Source organism: Crocodylus siamensis, chromosome 4 (assembly GCF_052110815.1).
Source record: "Crocodylus siamensis isolate JL-2025a chromosome 4, ASM5211081v1, whole genome shotgun sequence".
Taxonomy (NCBI): Eukaryota; Metazoa; Chordata; order Crocodylia; family Crocodylidae; genus Crocodylus; species Crocodylus siamensis.
The window spans coordinates 153,552,887-153,566,124 of record NC_143398.1 but is presented as its reverse complement, the minus strand read 5'-3'; the positions used below and the strand labels follow the sequence as shown (position 1 = coordinate 153,566,124).

The 13,238-nt window shown below is 48.3% G+C and overlaps 1 protein-coding gene across 1 annotated transcript in view; it reads right to left on the bottom strand.

Annotated features, from left to right (window-relative positions):
• Positions 1 to 7,300, bottom strand: part of SCN4A (sodium voltage-gated channel alpha subunit 4) — a 168,533-nt gene extending 161,233 nt beyond the window's left edge. The window contains exon 1 of the mRNA XM_090044268.1: positions 7,171 to 7,300. The gene's annotated coding sequence lies outside the window, so the exon portion shown is untranslated. The remainder of the gene's footprint in view (positions 1 to 7,170) is intronic.
• Between the last annotated feature and the right edge of the window lie 5,938 nt (positions 7,301 to 13,238).

The window sequence follows — 13,238 nt, the reverse complement described above, 5'->3', positions numbered from 1 at the left end:
TTAGAATTCAGAATAAACTGGAAGTCAAATGTTCTCTCTCAAACACAGAGAAACTCTTTGCTAGATGGAGCAAGAGAAAAAAGAATCTACTAAATACATTTTAAAAGGAGCCATTGTAACAAGTGTACACCTCAGAAATTAATGACCTATAAATGCTCAGAAAGTTCACTTTGCACTCAAAGCGAAAGATATGCAAGCCTGGGGTTAACAAGCAATGTTATTCACACACAACACAAATTTCACTATTGCTTTATGCACAGATAACCAGGTGAAAGCTACTACAGTCCATCTTGTAGTCCATCACAATTTCTCATCCAATCCATGTGCCAACTGAAGATTTCAGTATACTTCCCAATCAATCTGTCCATTTTTCGTAAGAGCGGGATGTTTCCATTTTAATACTCAGCAGTGACAGAGTTAACCATACTGCTATTTCAGTGGTAAATGTTGGGCTTTAGAGCCAATTGCCCCATTGACAGGAATGGGTCACTTTTATACTTCGCCATCTTGCTATTTTTAGGCTGTCTGTAAACTAAGGCAGACATCAATGCAGTGGCCATTAGGGCTGTGAGAAATTTCACTGGCTGTTTTGATTCAACGCTGTTTTGACTCATTTTGAGCTCGAAACAGTGATATCAAATCGAAATGAAGGGCTTCGAAACAGCCTTGAAACAAAACGAGGCTAGTTAAAACATTTTGAACGTTTCAAAACATTTCAAGTTTCAAAGCAGCCAGCAGCGAGGTGGTGAGAGACAGTGGAGAACCAGGACTGTGCTCCTGGCAGCAGCCAGAAGCGCAGCCCTGCCTCTCCCCATCTGCCACCAGGCTGTGGGAAGCTGCTAACAGTGCAGGGGAGGGGAACTGAGCCCAACGGCTCAGTTTCCCTCCCTAGCACTAGATCTAGTGCTGGGGACGGGAAGTCTTCCCAGCTGGTCTGACTCCCTGCTCTCTGCCCTATCTAGCACTGGGGATGGGCCCTCGTCCCCATCCAATCTAGCGAAACATCGAAACAGGGTCAAAACAGCCTCACTGTTTCGACGAAGCAAAACGGAACAGCTGTTCCGAATCGAAATTGAATTCAATACAAAACACTGTTCTGTCAAAACCTCAAAACTCAAGGCGAAATGGAACAGTGCCATTTCGCACAGCCCTAAGTGGCCATACCTGGTTCACATTTCAAGATTATCTTCCTGATCTCCTGCATGAAAACTTTTTTCTCATGAAAGTTTGGGTTAAATCTTTATCAGTGACTGGCGTGATTTATACAGAAACAAACAAATCAGTGCATTAAGAAACTGCTGTTTTGCTAGAAATTAAAAATGAATTGCCACATTTTAAAAGAAAGAAATATATATTTTTAGCGAAAGTCCAACAAGAAAGGGTTCGTACCCATTATATTTTTTTCCCTTCATGGGGACATTTAACAATAATTATGATTCTTAAACTAATTACTGGATTTACAAATAAATCCCATCCCCATAGCAGAAGTATTGTAAGTTTGGGATGTCTACAGCAAACTATACTCTGCTCCAGCCTGTGCACATGCAGTAGACCATTCACCACCAAAATTTCTCTGAGGATGAATAGATAGTATCATCACAGTGATTTGTAGTTTGACTCTGCATCCTAAACACCGATGACTGTCTTTTCTGAAATAAACCTTACCAATACACTACTTCTCCAGCAATGAAAATGGATGTAGGGTGTTAAAATAAGCCTTTGGGAGGCAAGCCTAGGACTCACATGATGCACCTACAGGAGATGCTTAATGCGCAGAAGACTAATTCTACTGCACATTAGAGCAGCAGGCAAAACCCATGCTAATGCGCTAATGCACAGTAGATTTAGTCTAATGTGTATTAATGTCACTAAAAAAGCTTTCATCTGCACTAATGCTTAGTAGTGCCAATTACGGCACATTAAGTTAGTACCTGTCATTGCAGGTACTAAACTTAATGTACCGTAATTACAGCACATTAATGAATGTGTAAATGCACCCACAGGCACCAAGGCAGGAAGCTCAACTCTCTATGCAGAACAAGGTCTGTTTGGGTCATCATCCCTATTTTTCAGCAGACCAAAAAAGAAACTAGCAGGATCTAGTCTTTAAGGGCTTTGAAGTTATCTCCAATTTCCCTGCAATGCCTCCCCCTCCCTTCTGGCTCAGCTAGGGTGTTGTGCTCAGTATAATCTCAAACCCGGCTGCCCCACATTATCCATCTACATACACAATGTTACATGCAGGCCTGAAAAAATCCAAGGCCGTGGTTTTCATAACAAGGGTTCACATTTCAGCTTTGCCACTGATACAATAACAGCTTAGGATAGAAGAGGCTCTCACTTCCTGTGACCCAGTCAGAGGTAGGAATAGGCAGTGGCTTACCACAAAGCACATTACTTACTATACTACAAGCCCCAGGTCCCTCAAACCTGCCTCAAACCTCTATTGATTTCCCCTTCACCAAGCAGAAAGCATTCCCATTTCCGGAGCCTATTCATGGCTCCAGAAAAACTGAAGTGCCAGTTTTTACATTCTCATAATAATGAGAGGGGTGAAGAGGCATGGCTCCCATTGCAGCCAGCAGATAATAATCTGAGAACACACATGCCCCAGAAAAGCACTTCATTGAATTTCTATAGACCAGGGAACTACTGGTTGAAATGGCTTGTGACGTGTGCTTCACACACCCAGTAGACACAGGCAGTGCAGCTCTGTTCTCAGCTGTGGGGATAGGGGGAGAAGAGGAGAGCTGCAGATGTAACATCGGGCTAGGTCAGCATGAGTCTGCTTTCCCTGGTGTCATGCTTGTGGTCTGGCCTTTCGCAGCACTGCCTTGGCTTGTGGTCACTCTGGTATCTGGATGTGCCTGAGCAAGGGCAAGCTTAAGGGCTTCACAGATGGTGATCCTCTGGGCTCCTCCATTCACTGCAGGCTCCTGGCAACTGCTGTTCCTGGTACTTTTCTCAGCCAGCCACAATGAGAAAGGCCAAGGAGACAACGTACAGACCTAGGTCACAGGCTCTGAATATGATCATGCTATAGAGCCCACTACATGATTTCAATGTGCATCAGCATTATGCATTGGGTGACCTGGAGAAGATGGCACTTGACCCAGCAGAAAAGCCCTGCCACCCTCCAGAAGTTTTTATCCTGCCCTAGGTGCTGCACACTACCATTGCCAGGACTTCCCAGTGCATGAAGCTACTGCTACATAGCCCTAAGCCCATATCACCTGTCAGAGCAGGCAAAAAGAAACAGATGAGCCTGGGAGCAAAAGAGAGAAATCCTTCTCACTAGTCTGACATTGGCAGAGGTGGGGGACAGAGAAGAGGTGTAGGGGAGCCTGTTACAGAATGCAATTACTTGTACTGGTTGGTCACCCCAGAGTGTGGATGTGTGACTTCATGAGTCAGCCCAATAGAGAAAGCTGCATATTCGTAGAGGACTCATCCCTGCTACAGCATAGTGCTGAGGTGCCCATACCATTCCTTGCCTACAGCAGTTCTCACCAATACTTCCCATTGTGTTCACTGTCTCAGGCGTCTGATGCAATTCATAAACCAGTATGGAGTACAGCTAGAATTCCGCCAAGCATCATAGGCAGTGACTCGATTAAACAAAGGTCCTCTGCATTTTGCAATAAGCTATCTGGTAATTCGTTCAATCATTCAAAGATGCATAAATAGGGCAACCAAACAGGTCCATGAAGGTATTGGCTCTGTGTATGGGGATTTCATCACAGGATGGGACAGGAAATTAAGTAAGAATCACAGTGGAAACTGCTGGGAGCTTGGCATATTTGCAAGTCTTGCCCTGACATTGGTGCTAAAGCATGAGAAGCCTGGGCCTTGCTCACGTTACACTGTGAGCTGCTCAAATGTTGATGGATGTTAGTGCTAGCTCCAGTTTGGAGCAGTCACACATTCAGGCCAGCAGGGGCCTGGAGGAATGAAAGGTAAGAACCCCCTCCCCACACACACATTCTGGGTTTCTCCCTGGCCCCCAGGGATCCTTCAGCCCCTCAGGCTCCCCCACCTGCCCGGTGGGACTCTCCCTGCCCCCGGGGCTCCCTCTCCCCACCCCACTTGACCTGAGGCTGCCTGCGCTGTCTGTTGCAAGGGAGCAGGCAGCGAAAAGTTAATCTGCTTGCCTGACCCCCGCTGCCAGGCTGCTGTTCTTCTTCAGTGGCATGTGCGACAGATTAGCCCCATGGCCTTCCTTGGTGCCACTCCAATACCCTTCACCTGCCCAATCTGCTGCTCTGCTTTTTGCTTCCTGTCTCATCTGCTGTGCTGCCTGCCCTTTCCCCAGTCTGCCATATGCCAAACAAAGAAGTTGTCATGCCACTTGTGGTACATGTGCCATAGGTTGGCCATCCCTGCACTAGGACAAATTTCAGGATCCTTTGCAGTCCATAAGTAACTAGTCCTGCTGGATCTTGTGCTTTCCTAGAACAGGCATGAAGAAATATGCAAACAGGTAATCATAGCCCATGAACTCTCAGCCACAAGCCCAACTCTTTTCTCTGACAAATACCAAGATTGGCTGCCCAGATTCCTTCATGCTCACTTAAACAGTACGGCCATCCCAGAAGGCTCTTTGAGCAGCATCTGAAAATTTATTTGCTTATTGGGAATTTATCCCAGCTGACTACAGTAAAATCAGGTGGGGAATCTGACTGCAGCAGGCTGTCTCCTGACATTTCAAGTATTTGCTGGTTTCAGCCGTGACAGGAAGGATGTAAGAACTACTTTGTGGTTTTATGGAATTCCCACTTGCTGTCTCGGTGAAAACCAAGGATGATGGGAGTAGCAGGTGGGAGCTCTCCTCCTGTCAATTTTGCACGTAATAACTGCTAGCACAGGGAAGAGCAAAACCCTCTAGAGCCAAAAGCATGAAAGTCTACATGCTTGAGCTGATTCCTAGCTGTAGGATTTGCATCTTCTGTGGATCTGGCACAAAGCATAGGCTTGACCAGTGAATGGCATGTAAACCCCTTCTGTCCTCTTGCTGTGCAGGATTCTGTGCTGGGGCAGGAAAAGCTGCATCCCCACCCCCTTCTTTTTAACTAAGGAAAATAAAGATATGAGCTCCTACAGGACCTGGGCCCCAGGACAATCCCATTAGTACATTGCATCTTGAAGGCTACAGCTGGGACTGTGCCCTAATGATCTCATAGTGCATTCCTGGAAATTGGTAGGAGTAAAGCTGTTGAGCCTAGGCAGTAGCTTGTGCTTAGGAAATGGCTCTTGCAGTTTCCAGGAATTTGCTACAAATTGCATTTTTATTTGCCTCTTAAATAGAACAAACACGGGGCAAAATACAATGCAAACACAGGGTGAAATACAGTCTGAAACATCTGACCACACAGGGATGAGAGTCGAGTGTTTACATTGCCCTCCAGAAATTATATACAGCACCTCACCAGACTGAGGCTATTATGCTTCTGTCCCTCCTTATGCTGTGTGGTCTGGGAGGACACAGTGAACCTCACTTGCTCTCTTTCCCTCCTGTACAGACTATCTCCAGTCTGCTTTCACTCCTCTTCACATCAGCAGTCCAATCCACATTTCACTTGCACTGAACCACACGCTGCACTAAAACACAGAGCCAAACTTGTTCACTCCCTTCCCTACCTCCCAAAGCTGTTTCTTACGGTAGGGAAATGCCATTTTCCTAAAAACACTATGGATGAGATTCTCCCCTCTGTACTGTGGAGAAGTCATACTCCTGCTCCTTCTCAAAAGTCCCCTGCAGTGCTGGCTTCTCATTAATACCTGCCTGGAATGTCTCTTTCTTCCCACCCTTTCTTCCCACTCTACTGGACATGGCCTTCTGGTCAAGGACCCACAGCATCTGCCTAATCCTGACCTCAGATTTTCCAGGCCTTTTAATAGTTACCTCCGAGGAGGTTCTCAGTCCGATTTCTCCCTGAATACTAAGAAGAGAGAACTGACTGCCACAGGTGTGACTGAGGCCAAAGAGCTCTTCAGGATTCAAAGAGGCGCCGGACGTTTATAGAGCTCAAATATTTGCAACAGGTCACACTAACAAGGAGCACTGAAAGGGAGAGAAAGCCTCATGCTTCAGGGATAGAACCAGTTTCTATCTTCTGGGGACAAGGAAGAGGCTGCTCAAGGGGCTGTTTCATCATATCTGCCACTATAAAGTTGCTTGCTCTTTCTTCTCAAGAACCCAGCACTGATTTGGACCTTGGGTCTGACCCTGATGGACTATTCCCATGTGCCCTACCTTCTGCTGTTTCCTCTGTGCCTTAACGCCACCTTCATGGAGTATTCTCTTGGGCAAACAGAACATCCCCTAACTTGGTTTCCTACTCAGAAAGACAGTGGCCAGACAAGTCCTTCCTGTAAAATCAATCTGAGCTTTGCTGGGCTCTTGCTAATCACCCTGCACCCCAAAACAAATGGCAGAGGAGATAGCAAAGTCCACACTGAAGAGAAACCATTCTGCGCCAAATCCCATGCGTCATCCGGCTCACTTGAGATGACTGGAACCCAGTTACTAAGAACCCAGACTGGAGCAAGCAGAAGTTATGTGTTTGCTGGCACAAATGGACTGCTTGGAGGAGAAAATGGGGATCATGCAGACCATGGGCTGGGAGCAAAGGGCAGGCAGGGCTCTAACTCCAGCTACTTTTCCTGTAGCCATGACATGGACAGTCAGCAGGCATTCTGCAAGCGGTGCCCATGCTGCAGGACCCCTCTCAGCTCCGTGCATAGTGCATGCCACCAGTAAGCTCCAGAAGCAGATGCCTGGGCAAACCAAGCAAGCTTGTTGGCTCAGTGCTGGCTCCGGTGACCCACCTGTGGAGGGATTTGCAAGCAAGTTAGCTGGGCACAGAAATGGGCTGGTGTCACCTCCCTCAGCAGCAGGTGACTTGCAAAGAGAGGACACGTGGAGGAGAGAGAAACCGCAGGGAAAACCCTGAACTTCCCTTGATCAAATAAAATTCAGCATATGAGCTGACCCTTGGCTCTTTCCCCATCTTAGGCTGCTTGTTAACCCCCTAGTGGTTGTTTCTTTTTTGGGTGATTGGTGAAATCCTTGCTCCCACAGCTCAGCATTCCCTGAAGCAAGCTGGAACATATGGGACAATATGCCATGCTCGCCTGGAAGCAGTGTGCCCCTGCCCCCCCAACCCTTACCTTACTCTTCAGGTGCTCTCATGTTCCCAGAAGAAACATTCATTGAATATTCAGGGCAGCCAGGGACTCAAAGGGCAGCAGTTAGTGGCTCCTTAGGATTTTACAGGTCCCTCCACTTCAGCTGACCCAGTCTCCAGTGTTGGCTGCTCCAGGGGTTGTAGTTCATTCCATTGCTGATGCCTCTGGATCTAATATCAGTGCTGGATGGAGAGCTGCAGGGTCACAGTGCCACCCACAGGCTCACAGCAAAATGCCATCCCGCTCCCCTAGGCTTGAGACAACCACAGCTCCAGGGAATTTGCTAAGGAGCCTGAGACCAGGTCCAACATGGACTCAGCTTGATTCTCAATGGGGCAACAGCTGGTGCCAGCTTAGGTATTTGGATCACCAAAGTGTCTAATCCCAACCCCTGAGAGTTTTCTGTGGCACAACCTTGAATAACGCCATCCATGATAGGTGAGGCACCCTGCAATTAGTAAAAGGCTGAAAATGGTCAGGGCAGAGACCCAAGTAGGAGGTTTGCTAAGAAAGTAACGTGCCTTATTCCCCTTCCCAGGAGTCTTTCCACTGAGCTCAACGGAGCTCCAAGAGAAGCCACTTCACCCTCCCTGCCACAAACACAGCAACAGAGCAGCCCACAAGCCCTTATGGTCACCAACCCAAGCTCAGCGCCAGAGTCAAGACAATGCAAGTTCAACTGGAAACAGAAATACACACAACAAAGAAATGCAAGGTTACCAGCTCTCACAATGCATCTGCAATTCCCTGGAGAGAGAGACAGACGACGTGTGTGCGCACACATGCACACACGCCCAATCCACAGCAGACAAGTCTGCTACCATTCCTGGGTCTAGGGCTTAGTCCTTAAGATTCGTATTCTTGAAGGCTAGGTATGAACCATTATGATCATCAGGTCAGCCCTCCTGCTTAACACAGACTATAGAATCTTTCCCAATAATACTTCCATCAAGCCCATAACTTTTCTCTGAGCTGAAGCACCTCTGTTAGATGGCCATCTAGTCTCAAATTAAAGACTGCAAGTGACAGAGGGCCTACCACAACCCTGGATAAGGTTTTCCAGGAACTACTAGTAAAATCCTAGCTGTAAAGAGCCATGCTTTTTACTATGAAGACCTTGGGTTTTAGTGATAAGTCGGGTAACAGACATTGCCAGGCCACTTTACATATCTGGGCTTCTTATATTGCTGCTGAAACTACATTTATATTGTTAACAAACGTGATCAAGTTAGCACTTCTGTGGGAACAGTAATATTCCTGGCATACCCGTCCCTAAATTCCTCACTTTTGACATAGCACTGACATAGCTATTTGCACAGCATTTCCCAGCTTCTTGCACAGAAATCATTACAAAGGGGGAAGCATGCGTCTTCACCTGTGCTATCCTTGCTGCTACATCCAGTTGTTTATCGGAGTTGTCAGTGCCACTATGCGGAGATCTTTATTTGGCTATGGATCACTGATACTAGGCAGGAGGAATTATTTCACTGGGCAACCATTATAAATCACATTCAAATCAAACTTTAGGACACCCCATGTCCATCTCGGGTGAACACCCTTTCCTAAGCACCGAAAGAGTTCTGTAGAGCCCAGGCCTGGAATCTCCTGCAATTTGGAACATGGCCAAAAGTCAGGGTTTTATTTAAAGAAAGACATGAGGTTATGTGGAGGCATTAGACACCAGGAAGTCTGACGTGCTCAGAGAAGTCCTGCTAAGATCAAATGGCTTGACTCTTGGAAAAGCTGTGCTCAGTGGAGCGGGGTCCATGTGGTTCTAGGAAAGGGCATTCCAGGACTTTATCACCACAAGGGGGAACAGATGGTCAGATAAAGGACTTCCATGCAGAAAGCCAATGGAAGAGTAGGTGAGGACTGGAAGAGATGGGAAGCATCACTATAGACAACCTTTTCTGCAGGCTGCCCTCCTAGCTTTCTATAGAAACCATGTGGCCAGGTTTGGAAAGTCCATCTTTATAACTGATTCTAAATGTGGAAGGCTATGGAAAGTAAACTGAGACTATCGTGGCCAGCTGATCCTTCCGAGATAGATGGACCAATATCTGCTCTTGAAGCATCCAGACATACAGGAAGATGAATTCATACCTCACATACTGCAAATGTAGCCTGAGTGTACATGGGTTTGTACTCCCCTGTCCAATTGAGGGAATTATTGGCAGGGCAGTGTGCTGCGGAGGGACACAACAGCCCAGCAGCTACTTCCATCCCATATAGAGTCAGGCCCCATCAATCAATTACTTAAATATATACAAATTTATTATTACAACAAAACCATTAACGGGTAAGGACATATATATATAAAATTTATGTACAAATTTACAAAACAATAAACCCTATACCATATATATGCATATACACACACACACACACAATTATTATTTAAAAATACAGATGAAGAATGGAACAACCGAGAACAAACTATTGCTTCAACTTATTCACATAAACTATAAGGCACAGTCTACGAATATAACCACCAATCCTTAGACAACCTGGTTGCCCTCCAGGGCAGGGGCCCCACTCCCAAGGTACCATTACAGGAAGGGAGGTGGGGGGAAAGAAAAGGAGAGGGAGCACCCAAAGACTCCTAAGCTCCCCCACGATCCTCCAGGAGTGGGCCACGTGGTGCCCCTTCGTGACCCTGGGGGGTCCCTCCCCTGTTGGGACCCTCTCTCCAGGGTAACTTACTACTCCACAGTCCTGGAGGATTGCTTCCTGTTCTCTAGGTCGAGCTCTGTTCCCTGCTGGGCTTTCCTGTCACCCGACTCTGCTGCTGCCAGCCTGGCTTAGGGCCACACGCACCACTGCGTGTAGTGGCACTTTGCCTTGTGCTAGGGGTTGGAGGCCTGGACAGCCTTGTGCAGCACCAGGGCTTCATCTGCTCCTGGACCCTCTGAGCAGCATCATCTGCAGAGCTGCTGTCCCGAGCCACTTCAAGTGGCTCCCAGGGTCTCTCACCCTGCATGCAGCACCTCCTACATCGAGCTCCCAACCTCGTGCTGGGGGTTGGGGACCTGAGCCGCCCCAGGGGCCCCAAAGATTCTGCTCCGTGCACTGTGTCTCTGGCCGCACGCCAGAGGTTGCAGACCTGAGCTGCCTCACGCTGCACGCTGAGAACCTAACCGCTGGAGCCACCCACTGCTCCCCGCTGATAGAAGTCTTCAGGGGCTCTTCCCAGGCTACTGCTTCACCCTGCTGAACAGCTCTCCTAAGCTGCACTCTCCTCTCTTCTCTGTCCCCCATGTGTCTCCCTCATGCTGGGCATGCAGCTCCTTTTATACACTCCAGGGCTCTGCCCCCCCCCCCCCCGAGTCTTCAAGACCTGACACTTTGCAGTCTTCAATCAGGTCCAAGGGAGCTCTTCTCCTCCTCCCCTCAGGAAAGGGGCATGACTATTTTTCTTGCTGCCTTCTGATTGGTGGATGGGCTCCACCAATCAAAGCAGAAGGATCTCAAGCTTGGGACTCAACCCAAGCTCTGAAAGGTAAGCCTCCTACACAAAGCACTAAAAACAAGAACCTCTTCCCCCAGCTCTGTTCTTGTGTCTTCCCTCAAACTTCCTCTTACCCTCTCGTCTGCTCTTCCCTTCAGAACATCCTCTTTAGTCTGGGGCATTTTACTTTCACTGCCTCTGCTCCAGGCAACTGCCCGGGTCCTTGTCTGTCATCATCCCAATGCAAAGGGTGGAGCTATTGACAGGTAGGCAGAAGCTATAGGAAGGGTCCACAGGGCAGGGCTAGACAGATCTTCTAGCAAAGCTGCCTTCCTCATTTCACCATCAGGAGCCCCAGTAGTGGGAGCTAGGGCCCCGTGGTGCACAAACAGAACAACAAACAGTTTCAACCCCAAAGCACTGACAGGCAAAGTTTGTGACTGTTCTGACTGGCTCCAGAAACCACATGAGCAGCCAGTGCTTGCCAAAGAACCACAACTTCCACACCCCAAGGTGAATCTAGATGTAGAAGTTAGAGAGGGTCCAGGGGTAGGCAACAAAGAGGATAAATGGCTTGGAAAGCAAGTCATATGAGGACAGGCTGGAAGAGCTGGGTATGTTCAGCTTGTGGAAAAGGCGTTTAAGAACGGATATGATAGCAGTCTTCAAATACTTAAAGGGCTGCCATAAAGAAGAGGAAAAGAACTTTCCTCTTTGGCTGCAGCAAAGAGGATGTGGACCAATGGCTTGAAGTTGCAGCAAAGTTTAGATTGGCTAGCTGGAAAAACTTCTTCAGTTTAAACAGTAAGGCAGTGAAATAGATGGTGTAGAGAAGTCATGAACTCTCCATCACTGGAGCTGTTCAAGAAGAGGCTGGACAGCCACTGGTTGAGGTTGATCTAGGGCTAGGCATAGCCAGGGCTGGATTAATGTATAAGCAAACTAGGCACATGCTTAGGGCCCTGAGCTACAGTGGGGCCTGGTCCTTCCGTTTGCAGTGGTGGCACGAATGACCCTGTCCACCTCCCTTCCCTCTCCCCTCCACTGGCCTGACCACCATGGTGGCTGCTTCCTAGTAGCGGCTCTGAGCCCCGCTCCCTGCAGGCAGCAGCGTTGGGGTGGGGAAGAGTGCGTTTGCCTGGGGCCCACTAAAGGGTTAATCCAGGCCTGGTTGTAGCTATGCCCATGTTCTCCTATGGGTATTTCCCATGCTTCTGGTCTTTACTAGTTGCCCCCCACCCCACCCCACCCCACCCCCATCCTCCCTTTCTGCTACAAGTATCAAGGTGTTTTTAAGTTTTCCTCAGAGGCTGGCTATAGCAGAGCCTGGGGGCTTTGATTGGGGTGTGGCAGTGCTTCTGCTGGGACCCAAGCTGGAGACTCCTGCCTAAGGGGTCTTGCCTCTCTTCCCAGGTTCAGACCCATCACCATAGCTGGAGGCAAGAAGGAATTTTACTCCATGGTCAGACTGGTAGGGACTGTGGGGTTTTTGCCTTCCTCTATAGCAGGGGGCATAGCCCTCTACCCAAAATCTTGAGCATTTATTGATAACATTTCATAAAAGCAGGACATTGGCTGCCATGGTTCCCCTGCTTCACTTGTGCTAAGTTAGGGTGTTAAGTCTGTTGGTTCAGGGTATCGTTATGTAGAGTTTAGATTATGGATTGTATAAGAGGGTTTGGATAGGGACAGGGTTGAACTAGATAGCCACTGGAGGTCCCTTCTAGCCCTGCTTCTGTGCAATAGACTTGATTCAAAATGACTAAGTGGCCTAGTTTCATAAACACGGTTGTTTCTGAAGTGCACATTGTAACAAGGGGCTTGTTCTAAGGGGTGACTGCAGCACCTTTGAGGGGCTGCTCAGGCCCAGTTTGAACCATCTTTCTGGGGGACTCCCCCCTCTCACCCACCACTTGATGTTGTTATGTTTTTATAGCAGAGGGAGGCTGCCCAAGGGCTTCCCAAGCTGGACCTCAGCCCCTGGCTAACTCAATGCCTTGGGGTGGGGGGGCATATATGCTCATCAAGCTAGGCCCCAAGGCTGGAAGGGCTAGTCTCATGGTCAGCTCCTGTAGCCTAAGCCCCTTGCACTAGCTTCCAGGTCCCAGCCTTGTCCTGGCCCTCCACTGGCATCACCTGCCATACTGTGGGCTCCCTAGCTCCAACATCTGCCCTATTCTGGGCTTGCTACTTCCTCAGAATGCCTTGAGCCTGCCCCCAGCAGGACTCTAGGCAAGCACTGCCCCTAAAGCATGGATGGGACCTCCAAATACCTCATCTTGCAGCCAAATTTGAACTGCAACCAAAAGAGAAGCCCCCAGACAATAACACAAACACTCCCTCCTGGGGAATCAAACAGCAACAAATGGAAAAACAATACATTACAACTTTAAACATAGGGAAACCTTCCACCCCATCAGGGTGGGTAAACAAGCACCCAGGGTAGCCCTCCCTGGGCACCAACATAGCCCCTGCTCTGGATTATGTCTCCCCATAGGCTCACACAACCTGTGATCACTCCCAGGCTACACAGCAATCTGACAGACCCTCCTCAGCTGCTTCCTAATCAACAACTCCTCTCCCCTGCAGTTTATAGGACCTG